The sequence below is a fragment of the Leuciscus leuciscus genome (genome assembly GCF_965113295.1).
Source record: "Leuciscus leuciscus genome assembly, chromosome: 1".
NCBI lineage: Eukaryota > Metazoa > Chordata > Actinopteri > Cypriniformes > Leuciscidae > Leuciscus > Leuciscus leuciscus.
This window is the reverse complement of record NC_138725.1, coordinates 985,861-1,000,893: the sequence shown is the minus strand read 5'-3', so window position 1 is coordinate 1,000,893 and position 15,033 is coordinate 985,861. Positions and strand designations below refer to the sequence as shown.

Sequence of the window (15,033 nt, the reverse complement as noted above, 5' to 3'; positions counted from 1 at the left end):
TTCTCTAGCTTAGTTGTTACTGAAATCTTTTGGAAGATTTAAAGGCTGCTATAGGCTATTGTTATTATTATTTTATCCAGCACTGCGCATAGCTTATGCCTTCAAGGCACAACAAACCTGGTGTTCATTATATTATATATTGTTGGAAACATTTGTGTGTGTGTGTGTGTGTGTGTGTGTGTGTGTGTGTATTCTGTGAATTTTAAAAAGCAATTTTAACCAGAAAAATCTCAAATTTATTCCCAAAATCGTGCAGGCCTTTCTCTTGATATCAGTATGTTCACTTTTTTTTTTTTTTTTCAGGGACCAGATGCTCCACTGAGTCCTGCTGACTTCAACATTCACATGAGTCTCTGTACATGAACATGGTAAAGTGAAAATCAAACACCTTGGAAATGAAAGGTATGTACAATGTTTTTAGGAATGGCACAAAGGTCTCTGTCTTTGGATCATTGTTTTCAATAAGTGCTTTTTTGTCATTTGTTGTGTATCTTTGGATTATGTTGTGTTGTAAATAAATCCAAACAATATAAAAGCCATTCTTTTTTAAATCTCCTCATTCTTTGTGCAAGGTTGCACAGAATGACAGGGCCTGATCGCTCCTAATAGGGCCGTTAGGGGAGGGTATTTGTCTTTCTCAGGTGTGAAAAGCTTACATATCAATGACCTCCCGCATAAAGCTTTCTCACACAAAACACGTCGTAAAAAATTTAAATCAATATATTGTCTTATCTGAATGAGCAGTCAGGGTGATTTTCACATAGTTTTGGAGCAAATATTCTAGGCTACGTCATACAATTTTCAAAAGTCTTGTGAAGAAATAATCAGTATGGGTTTCATGGCCTTATTTCAGTGAGAATTTTTTTTGTTGTATTTTCACAAACCACGCATAAATGTCATTATCTCAAAACTACAAACTTTTACATACATGCTGCTGATATATTATTGTAGCAGAGTTTGTGCTGAATACAGTGTAATTAGACTTTAGCCATGAAAATGTCACAAGTAACAGAAATAACCACAAATGTCAGAGCATGTCAGAACACCTCCAGGGCCCAGAAAACAGCTCAGACCCCAGAGGGTTAAGTATCCTTACCCCTTTAAAGAAGGGCATGTTAGAACTAGGCTGTTGATCTGCTGAATTTCAAACAATGCTATAACTTCTTGCTTTCCTGTATTCTGCTTCAGCTCTCTTTCCCTTAGTAAACTGTATGCATGTATGTGTGTGTATGTTAGAGTAGTTTAAGTGTTTAGACTAGTTAATAAAATCTTGTTCATGTCACACGTAAAGTTGTCCGTGTCTCAAGCTCATAACTGGAGTCACTAATCATTTATATTTTTGCTACTGCTCTTAGTAGTACTGTAAATTAAGAAAGACATTTCCCATGCCCCGGAAATGTACATTTCTTAGAGTTAATAAACAATTAATCCTGATTGTTCACGGGACAAACAGGCTAATTGATTGTAATATTAACTTACGGCATTAAGTTAATTATATTAACTGATCCAAATGTTCATAATCAATTATAACCAGTTATTATTGATTAGGCCTATTCATATTTCATAGAGCTAATTTGCTACACCACCACAAAATCAGTCATTTTGATCGCAAAAATCACACAAAAAATCGTGAAATCCTGGAGGGACTGAATTAGTTCATGTGTTCATGACATCAAGGCTAGATTATTGTAATGCTCCACTGGGTGGTTGCCCTGCACGCTTAATAAACAAACTACAGCTGGTCCAAAACGCAGCAGCTCGAGTTCTTACCAGAACCAGGAAGTATGACCACATTAGCCCAGTTCTGTCAACACTGCACTGGCTGCCTATTGAATATTGTATACATTTTTAAATATTGCTGATTACTTACAAAGAACTAAATGGTTTAGCTCCGCAGTACTTGAGCAAGCTCTTAACGCATTATAGTCCTTCACGCCTATTGCAATCTCAAACTTCCGGCCAGTTAATAATACCTAGAATATCAAAATCGACTGCTGGCAGTAGATCCTTTTCCTACTGTCTTCCTACCATTGTCCGGGAAGCAGACGCACTCTGTCAGTTCAAAGCTAGATTAAAGACATCTCTTTGGACTAGAGTACACATAATACATTATAGACTTCAATAATTCAATGTTAGGCTGGATAGATTAGGTCAGCTGGAACCGGGAACACTTCCCATAAATCCTGATGTCATTATTACTAACCCTAACCGTAGTCAGAGAGCGAATTTGTGTTTTTTTTGCATTGATCTGAACTGACAAAATAGACATTACTGTTGGTTGAACACAAGTTAATAGATATCAATCAACAACCGGCACACCACACACCGGCTAAAGGTGGAGAGGAGAGATTTTGCTATAGGGTGATGTGTGGCTAACTTACACAGAAGAGACTTTGTTGCTCAGCACATGAAAATAAACTACTTACCGTGATCTCAGACTGTGTTGAAGTGGTTTCTCCACTGCATGGATCTTCATGTGTAGATTCAGGCGACTTTTAATAGAGAAACTCGACCCGCACTGATCACACATGTGCGGCTTCTCTCTAGTGTGGATCCTCTCATGTGTTTTCAGAGTTGATGTCTGACTAAATCTCTTGTCACAGTGTGAACACTTGTAAGGTTGTTCTCCAGTGTGGATCATCTCATGTGTTTTCAGATTTCCTAACAGACTGAATCTCTTGTCACAGTGTGAACACTTGTAAGGTTGTTCTCCAGTGTGGATCCTCTCATGTGTTTTCAGATTTCCTAACAGACTGAATCTCTTGTCACAGTGTGAACACTTGTAAGGTTGTTCTCCAGTGTGGATCATCTCATGTGTTTTCAGATTTGATGACTGACTGAATCTCTTGTCACAGTGTGAACACTTGTAAGGTTGTTCTCCAGTGTGGATCATCTCATGTGTTTTCAGATGTACTGGCTGACTGAATCTCTTGTCACAGTGTGAACACTTGTAAGGTTGTTCTCCAGTGTGGATCCTCTCATGTGTTTTCAGATTTCCTAACAGACTGAATCTCTTGTCACAGTGTGAACACTTGTAAGGTTTTTCTCCAGTGTGGATCCTCTCGTGTGTTTTCAGATGTACTGGCTGACTGAATCTCTTGTCACAGTGTGAACACTTGTAAGGTTGTTCTTCAGTGTGGATCATCTCATGTGTTTTCAGATTTGATGGCTGACTAAATCTCTTGTCGCAGTGTGAACACTTGTAAGGTTTTTCTTCAGTGTGAATTCTCTGGTGCAGTTTTAAACTGTTTGCTGTAGTAAAAGTCTTCTCACACTCAAAGCACATGTACTCTCTCACACCAGTGTGAATTTTCTGATGTATATGTAAATACAGCAGAAGTGAAAAACTCTTTCCACACACAGAACATAAATGTGGCTTCTCCTTCATATGAACTCTCAGGTGTGTCTTCAGGACTGATGCCCTAAGAAATGTTTTGCCGCAGTGATCACATGAGAACCGCTTCTCTCCGGTGTGGATCATCGTGTGAGCGTTAAGGGATGATGATCGACTGAAACTCTTCCCACATTGATCACATGAGAACGGCTTCTCTCCGGTGTGGATCCTCATGTGAATCTCAAGATTTTGTTTGCTTGTGAAACTCTTTCCACACTGAGTGCAGGTGAAAGATTTCTTGGCTCTTCTTTCCTTTAAAAATGTCAGTTCTTCACTCTCCTCCTCCACTTCACTCAGTTCTTCATTCTCCTCCTTCACTTCATTCAGTTCTTCACTCTCCTCCTCCACTTCACTCAGTTCTTCATTCTCCTCCTTCACTTCACTCAGTTCTTCACTCTCCTTCACTTCACTCAGTTCTTCACTCTCCTCCTTCACTTCACTCAGTTCTTCACTCTCCTCCTTTACTTCACTCAGTTCTTCACTCTCCTCCTTCACTTCCATCAGTTCTTCACTCTCCTCCTTCACTTCACTCAGTTCTTCACTCTCCTCCTTCACTTCATTCAGTTCTTCACTCTCCTCCTTCACTTCACTCAGTTCTTCACTCTCCTCCTTCACTTCATTCAGTTCTTCAATCTCCTCCTTCACTTCCATCAGTTCTTCACTCTCCTCCTTCACTTCAATCAGTTCTTCACTCTCCTCCTTCACTTCCATCAGGTCTGACATGAAAGAAAAAAATATTAAATTAAATTTTCAGTACATCAAAATAATTAACCGAGAGAAATATAAAGTGAAAGGACATGAAAGTGAGTCCTGATGTAATGGTAGAAAGTAGACAAGAGCTATAAAATATTATGATCATTTGATGCCTTTTTATAAATTGATATGTCCTTGAAACTTTCCATGATTGTGAAGAGGTGGAAAAGGTGGCGTCAAAAGGCAAGTGAATGGCGACGAATTGATCATTTGCATCTGCCTATTTTTATCTGGAGATATACAGTCCCCTCCAAAAGTATTGGAACAGTGGCAATTCCTTTCATTCTTCTGTAGACTGAAAATATTTGGGTTTGACATCAAAAGATGAATATGAGGGAAGAGATCAACATTTCAGCTTTTATTTCCAGGTATTTACATCTGGATCTGATACACAACTTAGAAGATATAACCTTTTGTTTGAATCCACCCATTGCTCATGTGACCAAAAGTATTGGAACATGTGACTGGCAGGTGTGTTTTGTTGCCCTGGTGTGTCCTATTACATTGATTATTTAAACAATAAATAGCACTGAATGTCTGCGCTCAGTTTCAGATTTTGGTTTTGCCTGTGCAGACTGCATTTATAGTCAGACGTGTAACCAACATGAAAACCAGAGAGCTGTCCATGGGTGAAAAACAAGCAATTGTGAACCTGAGAGAAAATGGAAAATCAATCAGAGCCATTTCACAAACATTGGCCATAGCCAGTACAACCATTTGGAATGTCCTGAGGAAGAAAGAAACCTCTGGTATACTAAGTAACAGACCTCGAAAGGGTAGACCAAGGAAAACATCAGCAGTTGACAACAGAAACATTGTGAGAGCTGTAAAGAAAGACCATAAAACAACTGTTAGTGACATCAGCAACAACCTCCAGAGGGCAGGAGTGAAGGTATCACAATCTACTGTTCACAGAAGACTTAATGAACAAAAGTACAGAGGCTACACCAGAAGATGCAAACATTTCATTAGCAAGAAGGATATGAAGGCCAGGCTGAAATTTGCCAAAAAGAACAGAGACAAGCCTTAAACATTCTGGGGCAAAGTTGTATGGACTGATGAGACAAAGATTAACCTTTACCAAAGTGATGGAATGGCTAAAGTTTGGAAAAAAAAAAAAAGATCTGCTCATGACCCCAAACACACAAGCTCATCTGTGAAACATGGTGGAGGTAATGTCATGGCTTGGGCTTGCATGGCTTCTTCTGGGATGGGCTCATTAATCTTCACTGATGATGTAACACATGATGGCAGCTGCACAATGAACTCAGAAGTGTATAGACATTTTGTCTGCCAATTTACAGAAAGATGAAACCAAACTGATTGGGAGATCCTTCATCATGCAGCAAGATAATGACCCAAAACACAGTGGCAAAACAACAAAGGAGTTCATCAGGGGCAAGAAGGGAACGTTTTAGACTGGCCAAGTCAATCTCCAGACTTAAACCCTATAGAGCATGCATTTTACCTGCTAAAAAAGAGACTGAAGGGAGTAACCCCCCAAAACAAACAACAACTGAAAAAGGCTGCGGTGAAAGCCTGGAAAAGCATTACAAAAGAAAAATGCAGAAGTTTGGTGATGTCAATGGGTCACAGGCTTGATGCAGTTATTGCAAGCAAAGGATTTGCAACTAAATATTAAGTCTTATTCAATTTAATGAATAAGGACCGGGAACACTTCCCATAAATCCTGATGTACTTGGTACATCATAAAAAGGATGGCGTATACGCTAATATTAGTCTCTGTTTATCCCGAGGTTTACCGCAGTCCGCCGGATCCAGGCCGTATCCAGATCTGATGAAGGACTAGGACCAGGACACGATGATAACGCAGTCCTGAAGTGTCAAGTAGTCTCTCCCCTGTGAGGGCCTCCTTCCCTTTACCTCTATACAGAAAAAACGTTGTTGGGATAATTCTGGTTTGCGTGGCTACGCAGACGTGACAATTTCTGAATTATAAATTTAAGGCCTTACAAATAGTTTGTTGAGGGTTGATTTGTGAAGGACAACACGCCTGCGCATATATTTGCCCGCATACCTTTCGACCGAACACGTGATGCGCATGTGTGCGGCGTCTGCATTTTTGAGGTTTGCGCAGAGAAAACAGATAATCGTTTGCTCCTTCAAACCTATTTCAGGAGTGCGTTCTTGAGACACCAGGCACTTTTTGTGCGGATGGGCGGTCGGAGCGCGTTAAGGGTTTTCTGTTAGAGCAACTTCACTGTTACACTAATTTCTAGTATCACTGTAAAGCTGCTTTGAAACAATCCATACTGTTAAAAGCGCTATATAAATGAAGGTGACTTGACTTAAAACACAATGGTCGACAGTAACACAGTAATTATCAATCTGTTCAAAAATGATCAGACAACCGAGAATTGAGACAGGTGTATAATTACCAGGGTCTAGTTTACTCCCTTTCTTATATAATGGAATCACTCTGGCAATCTTGAGGTCATTGGGAAAGTATCCTTGTTCTTATCGACCTGTTTATAATAGGAGTAATGCTCGGAGTAATGATCTCAGGGGCATCCCTCACGATTCTAGATGGAATAGAATCTAATCCTGTGGCTTTAGAGCCATCAAGCCTCTTCAGCTTCTCAAGAACAAGTTAGTTACACTTTAGTGCATTGTTATATTATATTGTGCGTTTTTTGTGGATGTTTTGGTGAGATATGTCTTCACTATTTATCTAATAATTTCTTCTCTATTGTGATTTTTGACTATTCTATATTACGTAACCAGGTGATTGTCACATGATTAACTAATTGCTGCTTAAAAGGACTCTGAGTGTGTTTGCTACCCACACCCTGATGAAGGCTCAATAGATGCAACGTGTCGGCGTGCGGTTACTTGAGTAATTTTGTCAATTCATCTTCATTTATATAGCGCTTTGAACAATGTTGATTGTTCCAAAGCGGCTTCACAGTGATAATAGGAAATTAAAGTAACAGAGATTGTTTTGGCTTTTATAGCAGCTCTAGAATAAAGATGAGAATGCTGATGGCGTGCACATGCGTATTACGAGTTCAGTCTATAGGTATGTGCATTTGAATATGTGCGCAGGTGTGTAGTCCTTCCCTACAAATCAACCCTCAACATACTACTTGTCTGGCCTTAAAATTTGTAATACAGAATTTTAATCGCTTCCGCGTAGCCACGCGAACCGTAATTATCCCAACAACGTTTGATCTATACAGAGGTAAAGGGAGGGGAGGGAGGCCTTCACAGGGGCGAGACTAGTTGACACTTCAGGACTGCGTTGTCGTCGTGTCCAGGCTAGGGGTGTAACGATACACGTATTCGTATTGAACCGTTCGGTACGAGGCTTTCGGTTCGGTACGCATTGCAAACCGAACGATTTGGTGCGACCAAAATTTTGTTAGCAGTCGTGCTGACACCACAACGTTGCCCAACAAGCGGAACGAAACTGCGCTAAGCTTTTGCTGACTTCCTGCTCAGCTACTGTTCGGACGATCTTGCTTACTGCTCCGCGCTTTGCTCTATCGCTTTTATATTTCATCTTCTATACTTTTATATTTTATCTCCTTTTATCACCTAATTTTAACTTCAGCAAATCAGCACAGTGCTCAAACGACAAAGTTAAGATTACTACAAAAATGCAGAATTCTTTCACCCGACCAGCTTACATTCCGGGGAAAGGAAAACACAACTGCCTACATGAGGATAAGAGAGAAAATGCCTCTTCTGGTTCAAGAATCTACTTGCTGCACTAACTGCCACAAACTTTTACAAAGGATTGCAGTTCTTGAAACAAAGTTACTTACGGGACCACCAAACCAGACAGAACACACAACAGAGCTTCGTCATAGACACCCTCAGCATATAGCCGGTGAGTCCCATGAAACTAGTGCTCCTCGACAGGTAGAGAAACAAGCCGATCGACTTACAAATCGATGGCACAAACAGGGAGCGAGACCCAAAGGCACTCGAGACATCAGATTGTCACGAGCATCACATATTACCGCAGTAGCATCCTCTACCCCAGATACAGCTCTGACAAGGATTGCAAACACTGGTCTCCTACCACCGCCTATACATCTTGAGAACAGATTTGAAGTACTAATGAATGTAAATGAGGAATCCCCAAACACAGACTGAATGGGCCAGTAGCTAACACTGATGCTAACTGGCGCTCAAGGTCGAGCAGACAGCGGCACTCTGATAGTGACTCTGATAGTGGGGGACTCCATAATCAGAAACATTAGCAGCAGGGATACAACTACGTGCTGCCTTCCACAAGCAACAACTTCTGATATAAACAGGGAACTTCAGAACATTCTGATGAAACATAAGACTGCAAATCGACTCATCATTCATGTGGGGAAGAATGGTATTCATAAGGAGCAGTCAGAACTCCTTAAGAAGGATTTCAATGAACGTTTTGAAACACTTAAAAGACTGAAAGTTCAAACATTCATCAGTGGACTTTGGGTTCGGGCCGAATACCGAGCCCGGAGCCTCTCCTCAGACAGCACGTCAAATATGCATTTATTCTATCTGACTTATTTGTAAGTGTGAACTCGTGAAATCTCAATTCTCCAGCGGCAGTCATAACCCAAGCGCTCGTTGGTGACGTAGATGATTACGTTGCTCATCTGTCCATCATCGTATAAAGCCCGCCCTGACAATTTGATTGGTCCGAACAATTTTTGTTCGGGCATAATAGCTCCTCAACAGATCGAGTCCAGACCGAACTTCCCGACCTAAACATTTTGTGGGCGGGGCTAAGTTCGGCTGGCATCCAGGCTACTTAATACATGGCTGCAGAAAACCTGCAATATAAAAGGAGTGAACTTCACTGACAACTTCAACCTTTTCTGGAGTCAGAGACAACCGTTTCATCAGGATGGCCACCACCCAAACAAACTTGGTTCAAGAGTGCTAAAGGACAATATCTAATTTATATATCTCTGCTCCAAGATTCAGCACCCAAGGAAGACTTCCTGGAAAACAGCCAGGGAAGCCAGGACAGCATATCACAGCCTCCGATAACACCAGAGCAACAGCCCCTCTCACCAGACACTTTATCTCTCTCTCCAGCATCTCCACTTCAGTGCTTCTCACAGAAAATGGAAGAACTGGTGTATGCTGGAACCAAACTATCCCACTCTTTTGCTGCAAGCCCCCAGATATCAACCAAAAAAACAGCAGGCACATAGGTGGGGGTCTAGCTGCTATTATTAAAGATATCTATCAATGTAAGCAAATATCATTTGGGAATTACCCGTCTTTCGAAATATCTGGGTATTGTGTTAAAAGGTGCTCCACGCATTTTACTTATTATAATTTACAGGCCTCCAAAATACTCTCCAGCCTTTGCTGAGGACTTTACAGAACTGTAATCAAGAAGTCTGTTATCTCAAATCTGAAGAGTGGCAGACAAAAAGCACCTTGGAGAAACTCAACAGCAGTGCAAAATATAAGACAATGCAGAAAAGCAGAGCGCATGTGGCGGAAGACAAAACTTGTAGTCCATTATAACATCTACAAAGACAGCATCCATGCTTTCAATATGGAACTAGGCAAAGCAAGACAGACTTTCTTCTCAGATATTATAAACAGCAATTTTAACAACACACACACTCTTTTTGCTACTGTAGAGAGACTGACAAACCCCCCAAGCCAGATTCCCAGTGAAATGCTCTCAGACAGCAAGTGCAGTGAGTTTGCTTCTTTCTTCTCTGAGAAAATCAATAAAATCAGAAAGGCGATCAGCACATCCTTGAGTTGTGCTGGGGTCAGACAGATCAGACCACCTGCGAAAGTAGTTACTATGTCTGATTTCAAAGAAATTGATGGCAAAATTTTGGGAGAAACCGTACAGCACCTTAAAACATCAACCTGCGCTCTTGACACACTTCCCACATATTTTTTCAAAAGTGTGTTAAACAGTGTAGAAGCAAATCTTCTAGAAGTGGTAAATGCCTCACTTCTCTCTGGGAGTTTTCCAAACTCCCTGAAAACTGCAGTTGTCAAGCCCCTCCTGAAAAAGAGCAATCTGGATAAGACCATATTAAGCAACTATAGACCGATCTCAAATCTTCCTTTCACAGGCAAGATCACTGAAAAAGTTGTCTTCAATCAGCTGAACAAATTCTTATGCTCGAATGGATACTTTGACAATTTTCAATCTGGTTTCCGACCGCACCACAGCACAGAGACAGCGCTCATAAAGATAATAAACGATATTTGCTTAAATACTGATACAGGAACATTATCAGTGCTGGTACTACTCGACCTCAGTGCTGCATTTGACACTGTCGATCACATCATACTTCTTGACAGGCTGGAAAACTGGGTGGGGCTTTCTGGGATAGTCCTAAAATGGTTCAGGTCATACTTAGATGGGAGAGGTTATTATGCGAGTATAGTAGACCATAAGTCTGAGTGGACATCCATGACATGCGGAGTCCCTCAAGGCTCAATTCTTGCGCCACTCCTGTTCAACCTGTATATGCTCCCAATGAGCCAAATAATGAGAAAGAATCAAATTGCTTACCACAGCTATGCAGACGACACACAGCTCTACTTAGCCCTATCGCCTAACGATTACAGCCCAATTGACTCCCTGTGCCAATGCATTGATGAAGTCAACAGTTGGATGTGCCAAAACTTTCTTCAGTTAAACAAAGACAAAACTGAAGTCATTGCGTTTGGAAACAAAGATGAAGTTCTCAAGGTGAACGCATACCTTCACTCTAGGGGTCAAACAACTAAACATCAAGTCAGGAATCTTGGTGTGACACTAGAGTCAGACCTTAGTTTCAGTAGTCATGTCAAAGCAATAACTAAATCAGCATACTATCATCTGAAAAATATTGCAAGAATTAGATGCTTTGTTTCCAGACAAGACTTAGAGAAACTTGTTCATGCTTTCATCACCAGCAGGGTGGATTATTGTAATGGACTCCTCACTGGCCTTCCCAAAAAGACCATAAGACAGATGCAGCTCATACAGAACGCTGCCGCCAGGATTCTGAGCAGAACCTGAACATATGAACATATCACACTAATCCTCAGGTCTTTACACTGGCTCCCAGTTAGATTTAGGATTGCTTTTAAAGTATTATTACTGGTATATAAATCATTCAATGGCCTAGGACCTCAATACATTGCAGATATGCTCACTGAATATAAACCCAACAGATCACTCAGATCATTAGGATCATATCAGCTAGAAACACCAAGGGTTCACTCTAAGCATGGCGAGTCCGCTTTAGCTATTATGCTGGAACCAGCTTCCAGCGGAGATCAGATGTGCTCCTACTGTAGTCACATTCAAATCCAGACTCAAAACACTTCTGTTTAGCTGTGCATTAACTGAATGAGGACTGTGCCGCTGTTCGTCCGACTGTTTGTACTGTACTGTATTTTATTTTATTTTTCTAAACGGTTTTAATTATTCTTATTTCTTTTTATTATTTTAATTTATTCTATGTAAAGCACTTTGAATTGCCATTGTGTATGAAATGTGCTATATAAATAAACTTTGCCTTGCGGAATGTCAGTGCAGCGCATCAGCGCGAGCCGATCTTGATCAAGCTACACTGTTACTACACAGCGCTAAGAGATCCAGTAAAGAAAGCATTTGAATTCGCGAATTACTGAAGTAATAACATCGCTGTGAGATTAAGGGAGAGGCATTCAGATTTCTCCGTTATTAACCGTAGCTCTCTATTAGGTCAAACAGCGCTGACGTGGAAACCAGGAGAAACATTGTGCCGTGAATGAACTAGCTATAGGCTTTAAGTCCACAAATCAGCAGCATTCACCATGGATTTACTGTAGTAACACTAACTGTAACCATGGAAGTTTGGCTGGAATAGTGAAATGCTTTCAAGTACTTTACACATCTTTTTCCAGCACTTCAAAACTCAAACATTATCATATAATGTTATTTTTAATGTGATGACGACCAAAACATTATGTGTTCATCCTTCAAAGATTACCCCCATTTATAAAACTAAAAGTTTCAAGATGTAGGAAAACTCACCCTTATTTAAAAAAATAATATTTTTTAATAAATTAAAAATCAAGGAAATTTCTCTGGCATTTCTTTCTTTTTACTGTAGCGAAAACATAGCGAACCGTGACACCGTGTCGTATCGAACCGAACCGTGAATTTTGTGAACCGTTACACCCCTAGTCCAGGCACAGGTCCTTCATCAGATCCGGATACGGCCTGGATCCGGCGGACTGCGGTAAACCTCAGGATAAACAGAGAGACTAATATTAGCGTAGACGCCATTCTTCTTATGATGTAACGAGTAGGGCTGTTTGATTTTTGAGACATACGTGTTCATTGAATCAATTCTAAAATCGATTTTGCATGTCTAAAGACGTTTCCATTTTCAACGCCAAATATAGGCAAATACACAGACAACTAACAGGCATTAGGACGAACGTAACAAGGGCGCACAAGTCAGCAAATATTCCTGATGATTTATTGCCGTGAAGTTTCGTGCACAATGACAAACAGGAGTGCAACATTCTCCAAAAACAATAAGCAGAGTGAACTGCCATATCATCAGTGAAGAACATTATGCAGGCTTGGCTGTGTTTACCATTAGAAATGTCAAACAAATTTGCCTACGTAGGCGATTGTATTGTATTGTTGGTCCGATCGATTGTGCAATCGATTTTCGAACGTAAAGTGACAGCCCTAAGTACATCAGGATTTATGGGAAGTGTTGGGAGGTACTGCGGAGCTAAACCATTTAGTGCTTTGTAAGTAATCAGCAATATTTTAAAATGTATACGATGTTTAACCCTCTGAGGTCAAGAAACGCGCCGACGCGTTTTGCTGGATTTTTTTCACATAGCAGCAACATAAACTTAAATTACTCCGTCATTTATGGTTATACAGAACAAAGAAATCTAAAAAAATAATCTGTGATATTTCTACTTTTGTATGTGTCCACTTACAATCAAATCAAAACATTGTGCTTTTGTAAAATAAAGAAAATAAACAGGGTGTGCGTTCTGCCTCTCCGTCGCGGTGAACTTTTTTTTCTTGAGCACGTCTATAAACTGAAACAAAACTCAGCGAATACTTGTCACACATTTATGAGCCATACATCTTTATACACATTTAAGTGTGTACTTTTAAATGATCGGATTCAAACTGAAAACAAATATTCTCTGTTTAAGTAATTTGTATAAAACCAACAGGATGTCCAGTATCTCAAACGCTTGCTAATTACTTTTAATTCGACACGCCCACTCGCGCAAAAGTGATTCACATGCAAATCTCCACATGGAACGCGAACGCCCTCGTTACCTCAAACACAAAACACCAAAACACTTCACAAGTCTCTGCTTTTCGTCGAGTTTGGAAGACACGTCTGAGCTTACATTGGATTTACCCCCAGAAGAAGAAGAACGCGATTTGAAGACAAGAAAGATGTAAGGTAAGAAATTATTACTTATTAGTTTATGGTATTGTTGCATAAACTTCACATTGCAGTTGAACTGTTGCTAGATATATGGTGAATATTATACTATTTAGACCCGTGTTTACTGTTAAATACTGTTTGTGGATATCTGCTCAAACATAGATATGTATAACCATAATGTTTAATATTTTGGAGCGCGATGGCGTTTGAATGTATCATATTTTGGAGCGCGCTGTGCGTTTGAATGTATCATATTTGGAGCGCGATCGCGTTTGAATGTATCATATTTTGGAGCGCGATTGCGTTTGAATGTATCATATTTTGGAGCGCGATTGCGTTTGAAAGGAAAAATGCACCAAACATTAGGCTTTATGTTTTTACTATTATCTCATTTCATATCATCATAACGAATGGAAACATTTGAAGTAACATATGATAATCAATATATTTTTCTCTAGCGTAGTTGTTCTTGAAATCTTTTGGAAGATTTCATTTATTGTTATTATTATTTTATGCAGCACTGCATAGCCTATGCCTACAAGGCACAACAAACCTGGTGTTCATTATATATTGTTGGAAACGTGTGTGTGTGTGTGTGTATTCTGTGAATTTTAAAAAGAAATTTTAACCAGAAAAATCAAAAATCTATTCCCAAAATCGTGCAGCCCTATAGTTTCTCTTGATATCAGTATGTTCACAGTTTTTTCTTTTTTCTTTTTTTTTCTTTCAGGGACCAGATGCAACTGAGTCCTGCTGACTTCAACATTCACATGAGTCTCTGCACATGAACATGGTAAAGTGAAAATCAAACACCTTGGAAATGAAAGGTATGTACAATGTTTTTAGGAATGGCACAAAGGTCTCTGTCTTTGGATCATTGTTTTCAATGTGCTCTTTTGTCATTTGTTGTGTATTTTTGGATTATGTGGTGTTGTAAATAAATCCAAATAATCTAAAAGCCATTCTTTTTTAAATCTCCTCATTCTTTGTGCAAGGTTGCTCTGAATGACAGGGCCTGATCGCTCCTAATAGGGCAGTTAGGGGAGTGTCTTTGTCTTTCTCAGGTGTTAAGAGCTTACATATTCATGAGATGATCACGCCTTTTCGCATAAGGCTTTTTCACACAAAACACGTCTTAGAAATTTAAAATCAATATATTGTCTTATCTGAATGAGCAGTCAGGGTGATTTTCACATAGTTTTGGAGCAAATATTCTAGGCTACGTCATACAATTTTCAAAAGTCTTGTGAAGAAATAATCAGTATGGGTTTCATGGCCTTATTTCAGTGAGAATTTTGTTTTGTATTTTCACAAACCACGCATAAATGTCATTATCTCAAAACTACAAACTTTTACATGTGCTGCTGATATATTATTGTAGCAGAGTTTGTGCTGAATACAGTGTAATTAGACTTTAGCCATGAAAATGTCACAAGTAACAGAAAAAAACACTAATGTCAGAGCATG

At 39.8% G+C, this 15,033-nt stretch overlaps 1 protein-coding gene across 4 annotated transcripts in view; it reads right to left on the bottom strand.

The window, feature by feature from the left end:
* LOC309479816 (uncharacterized protein) overlaps window positions 1-15,033 on the bottom strand; it is a gene marked incomplete at its 5' end in the record, with an annotated part of 97,496 nt that overhangs the window by 49,560 nt on the left and 32,903 nt on the right. The window contains one exon of one of the 4 annotated variants that reach the window (XM_082144012.1): window positions 2,427-2,553. The exons of the other annotated variants lie outside the window; for them this stretch is intronic. Of the gene's footprint in view, window positions 1-2,426; window positions 2,554-15,033 lie in introns of those variants that run through there. 4 annotated transcript variants of the gene reach the window in all.